This window comes from Microtus ochrogaster, chromosome 6 (assembly GCF_000317375.1).
Source record: "Microtus ochrogaster isolate Prairie Vole_2 chromosome 6, MicOch1.0, whole genome shotgun sequence".
Classification (NCBI taxonomy): domain Eukaryota; kingdom Metazoa; phylum Chordata; class Mammalia; order Rodentia; family Cricetidae; genus Microtus; species Microtus ochrogaster.
In genome coordinates, this window is record NC_022013.1 from 79,941,768 (window position 1) to 79,947,767 (window position 6,000).

Sequence of the window (6,000 nt, forward strand, 5' to 3'; positions counted from 1 at the left end):
ATCTGCTCCCAACTTCTTTGCTGGTTTGTCTTATTTTTGACTCTGTCTATGTCCTTTTCTGACACTATTTCCAGAATGTTCTTTCTCTACATGGGAGCCTGTTCCCTCTACCCACCTTTATCAGGTAACAGCCCCGCCTTGTCACATCTGTTTAATTCATGCTGCTTTTCTCCATTTCCTGGAGCACAGGTGACATTTTGACACTTTACATTTGTTATTTTTATTTTTATTTTTTAGCAGACTATAATCTTGTGGGGACTTCTAGGAGGAAAGGTGTTGTCTCTATCATGCTCATGGCTTTGTCTGTAGGGACTGGAACACCATCTATCCCACAGTAGGGGCTTTATGGACAGTTTTTTAATTATGAAGAAATAAATGAACAGGAACTCTCCATACACAAATCCACTACTAAGTACTAAAGGCCAAGAGGCCTCCTAGTGGGCTTACCAAACCCAGTTTGCCAGATGCCCCTGCCCCAGCTTTACTCTGACTGTACAACTGCCCAGTCCTTACACAGTTGATGAGGTTCTTGATCCAAGCCTTCTCCCCAGTTAATGTTCTGTTTTATTCCTGCCAGCCATCCTGAGTTGCATAGCTCCCGTCTGATGGAATGCCACGCAGTTTGCATGAGTGTCTTTCCAGTGCAGCATGCTTCCCTCAGTTAACAGACAGTTGTGTTGGGATAATGGGAGTGATGTCTGGAGTCTGCAGAGAATGTAAGCAACCTGGGCCTCTAGAAGAGGACTGAGGGCACTTTGGGAATCTCTCTGAGAGCCCATGGTATTGGTCCCTGTGGTGCTGACGTTTTGTGCTTAGCAGGTTGCAGATCTCATTCCCATCGACAAATACAGCACTGAGGATGAGGCAAGCTCTGTCTCTCAGGTGGAAATTGATCTCAATCAAATAACTAGAAGATGAGTTTCTGAGTGTCAAAACACGCCACCTGTTCCCTACAGATTAAAAACAAAGGAAGAAAGAAACAATTAAAGAAATAATAAATGAATCATGTCAATTTGTAAGGAAAGAGATAATGATTGTTGAGAAGAGAAAAATATCAGTTAAGATCATAGAATAATATTGAAAACAGAACATGATCCTTTATTCTGAGCAAGGTAAAAAGAAGAGTTTTTAAAAAGAAAAGGGAGCCTTGAGTAAGAGAGCAAGAGTAACAGAGTTAAAAGACAGTCTAGTGACCTCCGCTTGTATTTTGAAATACTTATTTGTGTAAGAGAAATTCTAAAGAGAGGCAGGAAAGATGAACAAATCACGGATCCCCTGAACAAAGTGAAGCATCCAGCTGAAAGCGTAGCTCTCGGGCTCATTGGGTCATTGGCTTAGGAGTGGCATTTTCATTGTGTCTGGGCCACCCTGATCCTCTCCACATGCTTGGGCATCTCAGGAATCCACCGAAATTTTGTATCACAAACCAGCTAGCAGCTGGGGTAGAGACACATGTGAAAGGAAGAAAGAAGAAAACACTGAGGCCATGCAGGAGTTCGTGTAGACACAGGGAGAGATAATGCAAAGGGTTAAGGAGTGAAGAGCAATAATTTGCTGCATGGCTATGGACAAGAATGAAATACCCAGAGAAAGAGTCTTCTGGAGATAAACAGGCGTAGGAAGTACCTGACAAGGAGTGTCGCAGGGCCAGCTGTCTCGAGGCAGGACAGTTCTATGGATGGAGCTATCTTTTGGTCCTTTAAAACCTTTTAAAATAAATAACAGAATAAATTTGATAGTTTTCTGCAAAGCTTCCTGTAAGAGGTTGTAGGGGCATCATGCATATCTTCTATCTTGACATGGCTCATTTGAGAAATGCCGATGGAACACAGACCCTTATCTCATCCTGTAAGCATCTCATTTATCATGTGTCTCTGCTTCTTAAGCTAGGACACAGGCATCCGTGGGATGAGTATTGAATGTTGTATTACCATAAAAATGTAAGATAATAGTGATAATTATTATTCTCATTACCCTGTAGTGCTGAGAATCAAACTCTGAGTATCTTACATGATTGGCAACTATTTGCAAAGTACACCCCAGTCTTAGAATTGTTTTTAAATATACATATTTGAGCCCAGACCTACCTGATATTGCTTTTGTTCTGTTTCGTCTGATTTTTTTATGGGTCATGATTGTTGGAACCAGGAAGCTCACTATTGCCTATGGAACAGGAGTCTGGCTCTCTCCTCTCTCTCTATTGTGATGTAGGCACTCAGTCCATGAATGTGTGTTCCTCCAAAAATCCATTATGGTGGTCATAAGAGCAAGGGCCTTTATAAAGAGGCTGCAGATTTTTTATGTTCTATTAAAGAGCATTGAGAGCTGCCTGAGACCCTCTCTTCAGCCAGTGTGTGGATACAGCCTTCCTCATCCAGCAGATCAACACTAAGTTGCAGCCACAGAAATGAGACTGTGGACACCACATCTGCAGGCTTCTTGATGTTGGATTTGCAGAACTTCAACTCCGGGAAAATGCTGTTTGTGAGTCATCGTTTTGATACAGCAATAGGAATAGACTAAGGCCCCCACCTGCGTGGGGCTAGCAGTATCTCACACTCAGCTCCGAGGTGGGTCTGCCAGGCTCAGCCTGCCTCTGGGGTCTGGTCATCAAGGGGCAGGCTGAAGAAAAGTGAACTCTGGTGATGGTGCTGCATGCTCAGCCGGGGGAAGTTTCTCCCCCCTGAGGGGGTGATGGGAAATCATACTTTTCCCTTTCATCATCCCTGCTCAAAACCACAAGCAGCCATCCTTGTTGCTGGCAGCTGCTCTAGATGCATGGAATCTGAACTGAAATTTGTAGTGTGCCTGGCAAAAGAGTCTGGAAATAACCAGTGTCCTTAATGAAAACCCTGGGTCATCAAATTAATAAATCCCAAAGTCCATCTCCCTTCAATTTTATGATATACACAGATACATTTTCTTAGTTTTAAACTGATTAGATGTGGACTTTTTACTTGAGGCTGAAATTATCATAATAGATAAACATATTCAAGCCTATCATTATAATAGTGCTACTGATTTCTTTTTCCTCCATAAATGTCTCTAATGGAAGATAATGCAGTAGAGTTGCCTCTAATACATTAGAAAGGGTATAGAACTCTAGACAGGTCCATGTGGTCATGGCCTATTGTGTCCACCATCATGTTTATAATAACACCATCAAAACAAGTAAGAGGTAAGTACTATTCTAACAAATTTAGAGACAATGAAAGATCACATTATAACAAGCCCCCAGACCTCAGTAGGTCCCAGATCATAACACAACTGGTGCCGTAATGGAAGTACCATTCAGGCTGTGGAGCCCAGCATGTAGGCAGCAACACCTGCCAAAAATGAGAACAAAGACCTAATCCATCAAAGCCCATAGTTCTGGGGAAGTCCCTCCATGTACTAAGCTTGCTTTTTGGCTCCTGTAGTTCCACTTTGAGCTAAATGTTCTTTCTAACTGAGATGTATTAGCCCACAATATGAGTTTTGTGCTGAAAAGTTTATCCCGAGAAAGGCTTGAGATTGCACTGAGGTGCTGGGTAGTCACAGGCTAACCAATAATGACTGTCTATTGGTTTAATCCCGTGTCCAAATAGTCTTATTTAGTGACTACCTCACAATGATATTCATTTGGGGAACTATTTATCTGCTGAACTGAATGGATTTGAGTCTCCTTTGCAGTATGAGAGAAATATTTTCTTTCTATTTGCAAAAAAAAAGTTAAACTAAAAAATAATCACATCATTCCATCCTCCCTTTCTTCCCCACAACATAACCCCCCCATCACCTTCCCTAAAATTCAAGATCTCTTTTTCTTTATTATTGTTATGTTGGTATATAAATGTAAAAAAAAATAAAAGTCAACTGGCTGAGTCTCTTTGATGTTCCTTGTGTATATGAGTTCAGGCCGATCACTTGGTATTGGATAACCTATTGGGGGGCTCATCCTTGCCCCTCTTAGTGGTCATTAATTGTCTGTATCTCTTCGTCAAGGGTTGGTGTCCAGCGAGGTTTCATCTTTCCACATCAGCGTGTCTGTTGGTACTGTCCTTGTTCAGGTCTTGGTTAAGCAGTCATATGTTGAAGTACCATGGGTGAAGCTTTTTTACAATTTCCAGGAGATACAATCTTGCAGAAGACTTCTGGGCCCTCTGGTTTTTACAGTCTTTCCATCCCTCTTTCTCAATGTCCACTGAGTCTCAGTTAAAACAAATGGGTAGGATTTCTTATAAACTAGGAGATGAATTCTTGGCACTGGACTAAAAAGCCAGCTCAGGGCTGTTTGAGAGGAGAGTCGTGGAGAAAGGGGTTAAAGAGAGTATCTGAGGGCTTTCTGTGAGGTTGTACGATTTCATGCTCCTACTCACCGCAAAGCCTGAGAGAAATAAAATACTCTTGCCTATCAGCCCCCATGAAGGGAAACGTCCGACAGGAGGCAGCTCAGTTCCATCATGTTAAGTTCAAGTACAGAGTTGCTAATATTCTCAAATGGCAATCTGTCCTATGGAGAAAGTTGAGCTCATTGACCCGATACGAAACTTAGATTTTCTGCGGCTCTTCCTTAACCTGATCACCTAACAAGTGCTGAGGACGAGACGCAAAACCTGGACGAAGCAGAGTCCACAGCTCATGCCACAAAGGCTGCCCAGAAGTCAGTACAAGACTAACAATTAAAACATCTCAAGATGAGCAATAGACCAAGTAGGTGGAGCTTCTTTGTTGAATGACCTTTCCCACAGAGCGATAGCAAACACAATGGGCTGGTCTCATAAATCATACCTACAGTGAGCGTCCACACAGGCGGTTCCACTGTTTGCATATGCAAATGTCACCCTGATCACAAGAGAAGAGACAAAACACTTTTTTTTCCTCTCAAAAATGTCAGCATGGCTGGATTAGAAAAGATAATTTGGAAGTACTTCTAGACAATAATTACCTCTGGCACCTATCTGCAGTGTACTTAGTGAGTGGAAAGAGGACTTTTTTTAATTTTTAAAAATTATGATTATTACAGTAATTAATCAGCTGCACCATGACAGCTTCCTTGAGGGGGAAAAAGCATCGCAAAGGCCATCATGTTTCGGTAGGGCGCCTTGTTGATCTCACATCGAGTATGCAAAATATGTCTCGTTATTATTAGCCGCTAAAATGCTGTGGCAGTGGAATTAGCCTCCATTTCCTAAATAGCCAGGAAACTCGGAAACTCACATTTCACAAGTGGAAGAGAGAGAGGAAGAAAATCCTAATCCCAAATGCTAGATGGGAAAAAAATATTTCAGACTCGCTCAGCTGTGGTTGTTAAACCAATCTTCTACTTAATTACATGCAAAAGGTTCCCAGTTCTAATTACAGACCTTGGGGAAACAGCCCATCTCCCCAAACCAATAACACCTCATGTTTGCTTCCAATCTTTTGTGCTTAATGTGCTGCCCTGAGTTTCAGCTTCCCTGGATGATCCGTGAGTTCTGAGTTTCACACTTCAGTTCCCACCACACTGCGCCATGCAGGGTTAGGAGATTCACCTTCCCCCAGTGACCCTTTCAGAACCACCTTTGCTACTTAGCACTAACCCTCAGCCACATCAGAGGCAAAGTCTTTCTTCCGGGGAATACTTTCTCTCTCGGAAGCTTGGTGCCCTCTGTGACTGTGTCAAAGGCTTGAAGTGATGTGAAGGCAGCAGCCTGGTGAAGAGGCTAACTGTCCCAGCCTAGAGGTAGAGGGCTTCTAGAGGTCATCCATCCCTCTCTGAACAGCATCTAAGCCAGTAAAAAGCATCAGGAACTGCCTGGAAGCAGAAAGTAGAGATGGTACTGGAACGGCTCTCCAAATTGGATCATCTTAGACTCAAATTGCAGGTGCCTTACCACATCAAGAGAAGATGAATTCATATAAGATAGTTTGCTATTCTTTTTTTGTTTGTTTGTTTTTTGTTTGGTTTTTCGAGACAGGGTTTCTCTGTGGTTTTGGAGCCTGTCCTGGAACTAGCTCTTGTAGACCAGGCTGGTCTCA